The 14016-nt window shown below is 40.7% G+C and overlaps 1 long non-coding RNA gene across 1 annotated transcript in view; it reads right to left on the bottom strand.

Annotated features, from left to right (window-relative positions):
• Positions 1 to 12135, bottom strand: part of LOC128103736 (uncharacterized) — a 31924-nt gene extending 19789 nt beyond the window's left edge. Inside the window, exon 1 of the long non-coding RNA XR_008215762.1 lies at positions 12038 to 12135. This is a non-coding gene — a long non-coding RNA (uncharacterized LOC128103736). The remainder of the gene's footprint in view (positions 1 to 12037) is intronic.
• Between the last annotated feature and the right edge of the window lie 1881 nt (positions 12136 to 14016).

Below are 14016 nucleotides of genomic sequence, written 5' to 3' on the forward strand. Positions count from 1 at the left end.
TTTCTGAGATGTTTCCTGAGCCTTGGTAGACAGGTACAATAGAAGCACTTTTCTCTTGTGGATAACAAACCAATAGCCACCTGACTGTACTTAAAACCAGCTTGTCAAAATGCAGACTGAAGAGAAAGAAGTGAGAGAAACCGTTGCTGCCATCTTCTTTTACATTGGAGTTCTAGGTAGCTCATATTAGAGAGGATTTTCTGTTTAGTATACTGAATGATTGTTTTTATACAGCTCCTTATGAAGGATTAGATGCAAGTTATGCACAAGAAGATAAAGATCTGCTACCAGAAGACGAAGCATCTAGAGCAAAGCATCTCTCTGACCGGGGGAGACGCAAACGTGAGCGTGGTCACGGGGAGCATTGACTGGACTGTTATAATACGCTGGACACAACTGCAAGCCAGTTTTCCTTCAATCATGTTTCTTTATATGAGGATGCATTTTGTAGCATTACTATGATAATCTTTAAATTTCGTTCTTGCACACTTTCATTTATATTAATAGGATGGATGGATGGATGGATGGATGGATGGATGGGTAGTATTCTGATTACTATTCCCTCCTCCCTCCTCCCTTATCTCCCTTCCATCCCTATCACACATACTCTCACGCCTACCATTCTTTTCCCCATACTTTAAGATCCCTGGAGAACTAAAGTGTAAGCTCTGGCACCTTTTGGCTGTCATGTGTATGGTCAGTGACCACTCCATCAGCTTGCTCCCCCCCACACAGAAAAACTCCTCACACATTTCCTACACCACCTCCGCTGTCTTTTTTGTTGCATGGTTGATAGTTTAGCTCTAGATTCCCCTCCATGTAGCCTTCCTCAAGTGGGATGGATCTTGCCTACCCAGAAGTCTCATCATAACTCTGTTTCTCTTTAGCACTCTTTATCACTGCAAAAAGACCTGAATTTTTGAGTATACTTTCAAGAACACAATCTGAAATTGAGAATCTTGAAGCCGTCAAATATGAGAACGTGACTAGTAAGTAATTATTAAGATATTGTAAAGCTGTTTTCAACTGAATTCAGGATAGCTCTGTCCCTCATTTCATAGTTATAAGGATAGTTCTGTTAGTTTTTGTTTTGTAATGAATTTGTTCATAGTTACTGTTCTTTATTGATGATTTACACTGTGATAACTATGTCAGTTGTTAACTTTTCTACCGACCCTGATGTAGGAAAATTTCTTTAGTCCAAATGAAAGACATTGTCTTTTCACTTCTGGAGTTATATGCTTGTTAGACTTAAAGACTATTATTTCTTCTGTTCATGAAGTTCTACTGTTTTTATTTTAATCTGGTGTTTTCATAATACCCTCATTTTCCATCTTAGCAGTGTAATTGTCCTTCACATTTATGAATGTGTCATATACCTTTTATGATTGATATAATGACAATGGTATTTTTTTTTCAAATACAGTTAACTGCCTTTTAATTAGTACTCATAATCACATTAAATTTAATTACTCCTTATTTTGAAGTGTAAGTACAGGATATTCTTTGTGTCTTGACTTTTTTTTAATCCAGTTCTATTACTGTCTTTAATGCTGTATAGTTTTTAACCATGTTTTTTTCCTTAGGCATATAATGACAATATTTTCAACTTTTAATTTTTCATAATCTTGTCTTAATACTCCAAGAAAACTAGAGAACGCATTGTCTGCCTGTGTATCTGAAAAGTAACTTCATTAGTTTACTGTCACAAAGTATGAAATTTCTTATGTCTGAAGAAATCAGACAAAATTACATTGAATAATTAATGTCTGTTATGAATTTAGTACTTATACAGCAGGTATGGCTTCAATTCTGAGTTTTAGAAGTCTTTTTCCTTGTAGCTCCAAGTGTGGGGGAAGAGTAGATAAAAATACTGTGTCTGATGCCAAGAGTGTCTAGGCAAGTTACAGTGAACATAAATGCATTATTCGTTTTGAGCAGAATGAGCATGCATCCCATTGCTCTTTTAGAAACCCCCATTATCTGTGCTGTTTAGGATTCTTCTTATATATTTGGTGTCTACCATATACAGATCTCCATATTTCTGGAGAACTCACATTTGTCTCTTTCTATCCATGTTATATTTATCCTTTGGGGGGATTATTGAACCTAAGGCCTCGGGTGTGATTGGCAGCTTCTACTGCTGACCTACCTCCAGCCCGATTTGTTCATCCCTGCATTCATGTGTCATTTTGACACACTTTCTTCGATGTAAGTAGTTTACAGTTAGGTTGTGTTTAAACACAGTGTAACCACCATTGCTTGCCCCCACGTATGTGCACACACACACACACACACACACACACACACACACACCAACCACACACACACAGTGTTACACTTTTTTTTTAAGATTTATTTTATTATCTATACAGCATGTATGACTGCAGGCCAGAAGAGGGCACCAGATCTCATTACAGATGGTTGTGAGCCACCATGTGGTTGCTGGAAATTGAACTCAGGACCTCTGGAAGAGCAATCAGTGCTCTTAACCTCTGAGCCGTCTCTCTAGCCCCCAGTGTTACACTTTTAAAAGAGGGAACACCCATAGAAATATAAAGTTGTCCATGTCTATATGAAGTAACAGATTGCCCCTATATTCTCTCAGTAAAATCACTGTTACAATTTTCGTTATTTTGTTTGATTTATTCAAAAGTACACACACAACACTATAAGAACACATATTATCACTATTGAAAAGTCAGATATTCTAATATACCCTCTTTGTTTTCTTCATTTATTTTTGTTATATCATTATCACATGATAGTTTTCCTCATGCATCGATCTCCATCCAACTTTCCTCTACACTTGTCCCCTAGCACTGGCTCCTCCTCAGGCCACAGATACCCCTCTCCTACTCTCAGGTCACCTCTTTCTTGGTTCCCACCCATGAAATAACACGCAGCATTTGTGACACTCATCTTTCTGTGCTCAGCTTATTCCCCCCAACAGTGTGCGAGGGTTGCTCTCCTTCCGATCCTCAGCAGGGTCTGTTCTTCATAACTGTTCTGACTTGGTTGAGATTGTCTCTCATTACAGCTTGGAGTTCCCTGATAGCTAATGTTACAGAATTTGTTCATGTATTGACTAGTTGCATTTCTTTTAAAGTATGTCTAAAATGGCCATTCTAAATCGCATTCCTTAATTTCTGGTGTTAGGAACTTTTACATTGTTATATATCTTGGCTGTTAGCTGACAGATGGCAAAGATTTTTCTCCCTTTATGTAAGCTGCCTGTTCACTCTGTTGGTGAGTTTGGCAGGACCTCACACGTCAGCTTTGTTTTGCTTACTGTGATCTTGGAATCTTATCGAGAAAATTATCACTTCTATCAATATCCAGGAGCCTGTTTTTCTCAAGCATTTTCTGTTTCAAGTCTCGTGTCCAAGTTTTTGGTTCATTTTGAGTTTATTTATCCAGGGTGAAAGACAAGTCCAATTTTCCCAGTACCACTTATTAGATGGCGGCCTTTTTCCAGTGTGGGTTTTTGTCACCTTTGTGGAATATCACTTAGCTGTGGACATGTGGTTTTGTGTCTAGGTTCTCTACTCATTCCACTGGTCAGCGAACCTGTGGTTGCTCTTTTAATGTCAAGCCAATGTTACTTTGTCATGGGTCTGTAGCACTTTTTAACATTTTATTAATTCTTTGAGAATTCTGTCCACGTATTTTGAACATATTCACCCCATCACCTCCTTATCACCTTCTTTGCCTTAACCAATGAGCCCCTAACACCTTCTCTCGTGAGTGCTTCGTACTGTATTTATTGCTGTTCTTACGGTTCATGGCTTTTCTTATTTCCCGAGGCACTTCGCCTTCCCCGCTGCAGTCTTCCCTCCCTCTGATTCTTTCCCTCTTTCATGTCGTGTGTCTTTTGCCCCCTCCTCTCCCTGAATCCTTCCCATAACCCACAGAGCTTCTCTCTTGGTCTCCTTTCGAGATGTTTAGATTTTATACACACTTATACTTATGCTCTTTTGGATTCATTTATTTTTAACTCTAATGTTTGTGGTGATTTCTTTTTTTTTCTCCTAATCTTAGTTTTCCTTGTTCTTCATTTTCTGAGACTTCAGGTTGTTTATTTGAAGCAAGAGAGATTGGCTGCTTTGCGTGTGCTCTGTCCCTCTCCTTTTGCCGGTATATTTGGACCAGTTTCCCCACCCCTCAAGAGACCCATTGATTTCAGTTATAATTTCTAGTTTACTTCACTTCATCTTTTTTCTGTTATACTTGGTGGTTTATTTAATTTTGGGAATGTGTGGAAATACTGTAGACAGTCATATTTACCTAAAAGGATATCCTGATTTTGTCTCCTTCCCCTCTTCTTGTGGGTAACCTATTGCGTTGGTTTTGATACCTCTACTGTGTTTTCTTTTTATAAAGATGAGTCTCTTTACTGCTTTTTCCCTGTTCCTCCCCTCTTCTTTCTTATCAGGGAGGGAGCACATAAGTGATCCTTTTCATTCTTTTTCCCCACTTAACATTACCTCCAAGTAATCCCCATACATTGTTTTACGGAGATGGTTAGTATACAGTACTTGTATATGCTGTAGTTTATTTCACCTATTTCCCATCATTGAGCTTTGATTATATTGTAATTGCTACAATAATCATGTATCTATACATTGCCCTGCCTTATTAATTACGTGCATTAGCATGAAAGCACAATCAGAACAGTATAACTATAAATTAAGATAGAAAGTTAATATATGTTTATAAATTAAGGGCACAGATTTGATAATGTCTACATTATGGTAACCTAGTTGATTGGGAAAATGCTATTGTGCACATTTTATAAAATTGAACTGTGTACATTTTATAAATTTGAAATGTAGGTTTCTGTCCTCTTATTTACTACACTAAATATATTTTATGTAGATGAATATGAAGAGAAGTCTGCCAAAGAAGACTCAAAAACAGAAATAAAATCAAAGGGACAGAAAGGTTCTAAGACTGGGAAACTGTATAGTAAGTATGAGAATTATCTGTGGTGTTATGTTATCTTGAATTAAACTCACTACACCATTTTTCTTTATCCAGGAAAATTTGAGATCTATTTTATGGGAATTTTTACTTTGTCCTAAAATACCTTAAGATAACTACAGGACAATGGCAAAGAGTTTGTACCCATTGTCTGGTATTTCTGGTTCTGTAGTTATTTCATGGATAAAACTCCTATTGGCCAAGGCCCTGAAATAGGCCAGTAATTAACTTAAGTGTGTGGTCTACCTTCCAGCTTCCTCCTACAGATTATATACTTTTAAAAACTACAGAAAGTGCCTCTTCCCTGTGTTAATGACCACCTGCCACAATCTCAAATAAGCAGGCAGAGAGATGTGGCTGCAGTCTTTAACTCTACAATGGGTGTCAGCATCCCATGATAGAAGGACAGACTGTGACCTGTTGAAAAGCCTCCAGCACCTTCTTGATGGGAGCCCTGCTTGAAAGGAACAGCTTCATGGTGACACACAGATGGTTGGTTTTAAGGACATTTCACAAGGGGAAATGAGAGTGTAAGGTGCTGAGGTGCCTCACGGTAGCAGGGTCCCTTTTATAGTTGTTGGAGCAAAGAAGGCCATTGGTTGGCCATCTCCAGAATGAGACATCATGCCCCTTACAATGTCCAGAATCTCACCAGGTTTCTTGGTAATTGTGCCTTGTGGGCAATAATTGTCCACCTGATTGCCATATCTGGGTCATTAGAGCAGTATTTGCCATTCAGACAAGGTCATCCATGAAATGGTGGTGCAATGCTTCCTCTGAGGGTGGGACTATCCCATTGATGGGAGTTATTCTGAGAATTTTCTATAGCCTTGGGGAATATATTGGTAGTGTATGACAAGCTATTTCATGAGCAGCTTACACTGACCATCAGCAGCCAGTCCACATGGTTCTGATAGAACAGTTGTGATGTCACTTCCTATGTATCTAGTCACTTATTTTGAACCATCTCAAGAGCTGGGTAATGGAGCTTTCATTTGGCATAGGGACTGGAACCATGGAGTCCCTCACTATGTCACCTTTGGAGCATCATTTGACTTACCTCTGGGCCTTGAGATCTCTGGTAGAGAGCCCATCAAGGTGCTGCCTTAAGACTTCACTGTGCCCCCATACATTATATCCAGAAGGATTTTGCATGTATTGTCCAAGTATAAGCGTCAATTACCATTTTTTACGTTGTGTTCATTACTAGTCAACCACTGCCTCTTGGAGGTAGCTTCTATTGAATCTTTCATAACTTTCTAGTTAATAGCCAGATTGTTTCGTGTGCAATGACCTGACTTTATGGGGTATTTTGTGTCTTTCCTGGGGGTGACATAAAACAAAGTATCCCCTTATGTTTGTGCTTCAATTTTATTTTTGAAATATGGGGAACACGTACATGATTCCTAAACTACGACACACACACACAAAAAGTATAGTTAGGGAAACACAGTTTCTTCCCAAGGCCTCCCTGTTCCATTTTATAGTTAACCATGTATACTACTTTGTGTTATTTCACTTATATTTCATTTGGCAAAGGTGACAATGTGTGATTTGTTTCTTTTATCTTCGTTGTTTATCTTTCTTCCTGTTTAAAAGACAGTGTACAAGCACATCCCTCCAGGTGTATTCTCCCAACACATAGAACTTTCTCAATCCACTTTCAGCTCTATGTGCAGTTGTTTTATCATAACGTACATTGACCGTAGCATATAATATGTGCTAGCCTTAAGATAATGTATAATATGCTTATTACACACAATGAAATAATGAATTAACCCACACATGCATTTTCATTATTTTGCCTTTGAAGCCTACGTGGTCTGTAATATATAAGCAACTAAAGAAACACAGAAGGGCTGGAAGGATCACTCTGCAGTTAAGAGTGCTTATATCTGAAATCATTTCCCAGCTCCCATAGCTAGAGGCTCACCACTACTTGTAACTTGAGCTCCAGGGTATCCAGTGCTGACTTCTGGCATTGAAGGCACTGAGATACACCAATACACATAAAAAATATATATCCAAAAGTAAGAAGAGTAAATATTAACTGTATTATGCCCATCAAATTACAAAGTTTAGCAGATATTCACCAAAACTCTCCACCACTGTCTTGTCAGAACTAACGCAAATGTCATTTATTTATAAGTCTGTAAAACCAGCAGAGAAGACCACTGTGAATTTGTTTGAAATATGAAGTGAAGGCTTTAACATAGATCTATTTTTCTGTTTAGTGCACTAAGTGTTTCTCTCTGTATATAGCTCATGCGGAAGAGTCAGAAGAAACACCAAAAGCCAAAGCTTCAGCAAAGAAACGGGACACTGCCAAAAGAAAAGGACTTGCTCGTGAGCATAAAAACGACAAATTCTTTTGTGTATTCTTTTTAGAATGGGACCAGTTGAGCCTGGTCCTCCTGCCTCAGCTTCTAGGATGCTGGAATTACATATGTGCACCATAGTGCCACTACATCCTAAAATTATCTTAAGCACATCCAAAAATCTTGTCTTTTGGTTCAAGAATGTGTATTTTACTATATGTATTGTGGGACTGTTCCATTTGGCCATGCAGTAACTGACCAACAAAAGCCAAAACATCCATTGCTTTTATTTAGTGGTTCTAGATGTAGTCGTTTCAAAGGCATGATCACATGCTGTCTAGCAATGTGTGCTCCTTTTCACCCACTCCAGGAAGTCAGAGGTCTAAAAGCCAGTTCATTCCCCTAACCTGTGCAATGAAATTATTCCATATGCTTCCACTGTTGAGTAGAATTGTTGCTGGAATTGTAAGTTAAGTGTAGTGCAGAGGGGTTGATGAGGATAGTGGCCAATGGCCATGGAGTCCTCTCAGATGGCCTCCAAGGCAATCTATGGGTTCAGACTCACTCAGAAGTTGAGATTGCTTGGTAAATTCATGAATTATTTCTGGCATCCCATTGATGGGAATGAGAAGGCTCCCAGCAGAAGAGACCCACAAATGACACCACATCTTTTGTATTTGTTGGGACCAAGATAGACCAAAGTTTGGCAGCTAGTGATGCCTGAATGAGACTCCATGCTCCTTCCAACTTTCTCAAAGAATTTCATTTAAATATTTGGTCCATGCAACTGATCTGTATTAATGAACCAGTCACATTGTATAAGAGTCAGCAGAGCATGGATTCCTTGTTAGCTTGCACCCTCCCTTAGGCCTGCCATTGGGCTATCACAGTCTCCTAGCAGAAGCAACCACTGTCACATACTGAGTTAACAAGACTCCTTTTCTATGGCAGAAGAAACTATTCAGGTTTCTATATCTCTGCGAATCACTGGTGACTGAACTGGAGAGACTTGCATTCTTTATTTAAAAAAAAAAATAATGAATACAAGAGACGGTGCTGCAGCAAACTTGTCAGAAATTTGAACTTGGGGATTTCAAACTTAAGTGTTTTTGGAGACAAAGTCTCATCTATCCCAGGCTTGTATTCAAGTGTCTATGTAGCCAAAGATTATCTTGAATCCCCCAGTGTCCACCTCCCAAATACTGGGATTCTAGGCACATGCCACCACACAGTTTCAAACATTCTTTTTTCATGCAGTGAACTAAATGTACCTGTTCTATGCAGCTCCTGATGCAGATGCTGAAGGATCTATCAGTCCAGGGAGTCAAGCCTCATCAACAAAATCAGACACACAAACAAAGAAACAGAGACTTCACAAGAGAGAAAGACCCATTAGTGAGTACAAATATTGCCGGTAGCTTTCTTCTCCATTAGGCTCTCTGCTTGCTCTTTCTCTTTGCTTCATGAATATGCATAGAAGCATGCATTGAAAACTTTCCCCTCAACTAAAGTGCTAATTCCCTAACTTAAGAAAGAATTAATATTAGAACCATGTAGCTCAGGCTGGTCTTCAGCTTGAGTTTTCCTTCCCCATCCTCTCAAGTAGAAGTTCTGGCTCTAAGATTATTTAATGGCCACAAAATATGCTACCCGTGGAGTCCCAGTTGCTTGAGTCCCATAAATTCCCAAAGTAGTGTCCTTTTCAGAGTTCTGGTGTGTTTCATTGGAGTTTCATGCTAGCCCAAAAGGATATGCCCAAAGTAGAATTTGACCAACGTTGTTCTTCCCTAGTAGCCTCAGAAGCAGAACATGAGAGCATCATCTCACGCCGTAGCTACCTTGCCACACACACACACACACACACACACACACACACACACACACACACACACACACACACAGAGAGAGTTCCTAGAGGTGGTGGTGTCTCTGACCTGGGGAGTGTTGGCTTTCTGTCATAGGCTGTAGTCACAAATACAGACACTATAGAGATGAGCAAGTTAAATACAAATGGGGAGCCGAAGAGCCGAAGGTGTCACTTAGGAAGCCTTGCTTAGGACATCCAGGCACCCTCTTGTTCATGGCCCCTGAAATGAAGAAGCCTCTCTGGTAACCTCACAGGTGGGTCTCAAGAAACATGCCCATATGAAGGAAATGAATGTAGATATCTGAATAATCCCATCCGCAACTGGACCTTTTTTCTGGCAGGGGCCTCTAGAGCAGTGGTTCTCAACCTGTGGGTCACGACCCCTTGGCAAACCTCTATCTCCAAAAAAAATCACATTAAGATTCATAACAATAGCAAAATTACAGTTATGAAGTAGCAACAAAAATAATTTTATGGTGGGGCGGGGGTGGGGGGTTCACCACAACATGAGGATCTATATTAAAGGGTTGCAGCATCAGGAAGGTTGAGAACCACTGCTTGAGGGCCTGAGGCTGAATGTAAGTGGGGGCTTGAAGTGGAAGTATTTCCAGACCACTTTGTCAAGCAACCAGGGCCAGAGATTCTTTTTGAAACGCTTACCTAGATCATTCAGGAATGGTGTCCACTTAGCACTGTTAGGTCCCTGTGCCCTCCAATCAAACAGTGCTGTTTGGATGGCAACTGCTTTTCCATTCTGTGCCCGCTAAGACCTTTATACTACTGTACATCAATTGACATGGTTGTGCAGAGGGGTTTGTTTTAGCCACCTAAGCACTGGCGAGATGCTTCAGTGAGTAAAGGCAGTTGCTACACAAGTCTGAGGATCTAGGTTGGATCGCAGATCCCGTGTAAATGGAAATGTCACGAACTTGTCATCTGACTTCCATATGTATGTATGCATGCACAATAACAATAATCAAGGAAGTTAGTTTACCTGAGTAACCAGTGAAGGTGGCAGGAATAAAACTAGAAATCTGATTCTGAGTACAGATCTTGACATTTTTGTCCTCTCTCTATTACAACCTGGGAGAAGCACACAGTGTCTCTGCAAAGGATGGACCTATATTTTTTTTCCCAGTACATAGGCCATCATGTAAAACTAAAACGGTACCCAAGGAGGAAGTAACGAGTCTCAGATGTTTCTCCCCTCCTTGGGCAGTGTAGCTGCCAAGGCTCTGAGGAAGGTTGTATAGTGCCACTCCCCTACTAAGATAAGACAAGTTCTCTCCCTTATTGTGGAAGCAAGTTGTCCAGGTCCCAGAGTCTTTGACTGGCTAGGCAACATGATCCTCAGGACTTTCTCTCAAAAGCACAAGTCTTAGAAACTTACTGGACCAAAGGCATGCTCACAGCTAGTGACTACCCCCGGTGAAGCCCAATGTGCTAAGCCCTCATCACCTTAGGACCAGAAGCTGTAAGCAAAACTGACCCCATGCCACCCCTTTCTTAGCGTCCGGGGGTTGGAGCTCTTGTGTGGTACATGGACATCTTGGTCGAAGTTGAAAAGGGCTATGGTTCCAGTCAAAGGTGAAACTCTTGAAAATGGGATACATAGCCATCAAGAATGCCCTGTGGGGCCTGCCAGCACATATTGAGGCCAACAGTGTAGCTAACAGAGTGGGATGGTGGGACCCTGTCTTTCAGTTGAAGTACCCTCCCTTCTGAGAGTATCCTACAATCACCACTGTCCAAACACTGTTTCTTCTAGAAAGGCTTTGTGCATCTACCACTACTTTTTCTTGGGGTGTCATCTACTATTTATTTCTTCTGATCTGGAGGTATGGCTGTCATAGAACATACAGAACCACATGGAACATATAGAACCACACAGAATACTGTGGCACAAGACCCAGGAGTGAAGGGATGTAGGTAAGTCAGCCAGTGCAGGCCAGACCTCAGGCAAAGGTAGAGCTTTTGAACCCATGTCCAGCAAGTTCTTGTAGGAGTTGAAAAATCACATGATGTTTCACACAAGTGCTTGGGCAGCTAGCCAGGAGCTGTTCCCTCTAGGAAATCTTTGTGCCTAGTGAAGGCCACGAAGTAGCAGGCACAGGTGACTTGCTTGTGACCTGTGGTCATGGCAGGTAGCTCAGAAGAGTTATACCCCGATACACAGGGCTGTCTTAATGTACCCATGGAACAGAGCAAGAGGGCATGGGAGAAGCATGGGAACCACACACTGTGGCTCAGGATGGCTACTCTATGCTCAAAAATTTGGACGGAGACAGGTGCCAGTTGGTCTTTTAAAACAGCAAACCAATCTCAAGGTAACAATTAGCCATGACTTAATGCATTATTAAAAGACATTGCTGAGATTCCCTTTTGCCCCCTAAAATAGCTCTTGACAAGGGACAGACACATTAGTGCAGAAGACAGCAGAGGGGCATGGGTACATGGTGAGTGTCTCAGCCCCAACAGACTAAAACCAAAAAAACAGACTAAAACTTTTGATTTTATAGCTTCTAAGGCCAAGGCAGCCAGAACCCCAAGAAGCCCCACCCCCATAATCAAACAGTTTGGAATTGCCCAGCACATGCTTCTGGAACAACAATATAGCCTAAAGGACTTTAAGACTAATTCTTAACTTCCAACCCCAGTTCATAGTGTGGGTTTATGTTCAATATTATATCTTTGAGTTATTGCTTTTGTTTTTCCTTTAATAACTTAATTTCATTGTTTTCTGTTTTCATTCTACCCCATATACTTATTGATTGAATTTTGTCTCCCAAATATGTAGAACCTGAACTTTTCCCCAAAGTGAAAATCCATAGAAAAATATACTTTAAGGAGTTTCATTTTTTTCCCCTACTTTGACCTCTGATTTTGTAGGTAACCATCCCCGTCATTCCTCCTCTCTGTCCTGGGCTGGTTTTAAAAAGATGGCTATTTCAGCTCGGCAGCTGATGCTGGTCTGGATGCCTATCACGTAGGAAGCAGGAGCAGGAAGACCATTCAAGGTCACCCTGGGCAACTACTCAGGCCTTGTCTCAAAGTAAAAAGCAAAAAGAAGGGTGGGGATTGTAGCTCAGTTGTTCAGTACTTGTCTCACAGACACAAGTCTCCAGATTTAACCCCAATACCACAAATGTAAATAAATAACCATTGCTCTCTTTCCATTTTCTAATTATTCTTCTTCCTAAACACAAAGAGAGTATGCAAGTCTTCTCCGTGCCAGATTTTTTTTTCTGGACATTGAACATGTGCATTTTCATTTCTGTTTTTATGAATACATTTTAGCCTAAATTATAGATAACTCAAGGATGTTAAAGAAGAACAGAGACTAGATACCTAGGAGTGTAAAATGGAGCTTCAACACACAACCACTAAATATAGTCTCACTGTTTTCTTGTTACATTGGATCCTGTGGTAATTTACCTATCAATATCAAAATGAGAGAAAATTCTGCTACATAGTTATTATAACTTTGAAACAAAGAGAACTAAAAATGGATCTGTTTTCTAGTAAGAGGTAAAACGCATTTCTTCATGTAGTTCCTAACGATTCCAGACAAAAGTTTTAAACCTCAAGACGCAGTGTTAAAATCTGAAAGCCAGGCAAAGAAGCTAAAATTTTCCAAAACGGACGTTAGTAAGTATAAAAGTTATAGTGAACTTCAAATTTAAAACATGGATCTCATCCAGTCCTCTTCTTTAGTTCATAAATACACACATGAACATATAATTTACAGAAATGTTGTATATCGACCTGAAGTGTAAATCATCAAGATGGCTAGAGAACCAAAGTGTTTTGGATTTCTTTGACATTTCTGGTCTTAAGGCCCCCTCCTGGAGGCCTTATGGGATCAGTATTCACCAAGACCCAGTCACTGGTCAGCAGTTGCTCCCAGGTGTTCGTTTTCTGAAATTACAGGAGACTGTGGATCCCAAACCCAGTGGATGCTGCTCCATGATCCTTTCCATAGATTCCAACTGTCAAAGAGTCTGCTGAGATAGAAAAGTCCATCAGAGGCTCGGGAGAAGGGATGCCTGAGTTGCCTATTGGAGGGTGTGATAGCTATTTTCATATCAGTTTAAGATAAGCTAGAGTTATCTGAAAGGAGGGAACCTCAACTGAGAAAATATGTCTATAAGATCAGGCTGTAAGGTGTTTTCCTAATTAATGATTGATGGGGGAAGGCCAAGTCCATTGTGGGTGGTGCCATCCCTCGGCTGGTGACCCTGGGTTCTAGAAGAAAGCAGGTTGAGCAAACCATGGGGAGCAAGCCAGTCAGCAGCACTCCTCTATGCCTCTGCATCAGCTCCTGACTCTAGGGTCCTGCTCTGTTTGAGTTCCTGTCCTGACTTCATTCAGAAATGGACTATAATGTGGAAGTGTAAGCCACATAAACCCTTTCCTCCCCAACTTGCTTTTGTTCATGGTGTTTCATCATAGTAATAGTAACCCTAACTAGGACAGAAGACCTCCAGAGCTTCCTGTCTGTCAGTCAGATGCAAGTGCCCCAGAAACCAGATAGTCCCGGTGGCTGTCATTTGCTAGAATGGCAAGCTTATACCATGTGGCAGCGGTCTTCTTTGCTATGAAATGACCTTTTGATTCCTAGTTTTACCCCCAAGTTTCACGTGAGTGTTAGGTCTCCGTCTCTGGCCTGCATTATTGGTCCAGCTGTGTTAAAACAAGGCTGTAGTTCTCCCTGGCATTGCTTTTGTCTAGTCCCAGAGATGGATGTGGTCAGGACCATGGGCATCAGCTGTTTCTCAGAAATACCGCTTCTCCTGGGAAGATGTAACTCTTTCCACGTAAGACAAACTGACCCTGGTCACCTGTGTG

This window comes from Peromyscus californicus, unplaced genomic scaffold (assembly GCF_007827085.1).
Source record: "Peromyscus californicus insignis strain IS unplaced genomic scaffold, ASM782708v3 Scaffold_8__1_contigs__length_139910024, whole genome shotgun sequence".
Classification (NCBI taxonomy): domain Eukaryota; kingdom Metazoa; phylum Chordata; class Mammalia; order Rodentia; family Cricetidae; genus Peromyscus; species Peromyscus californicus.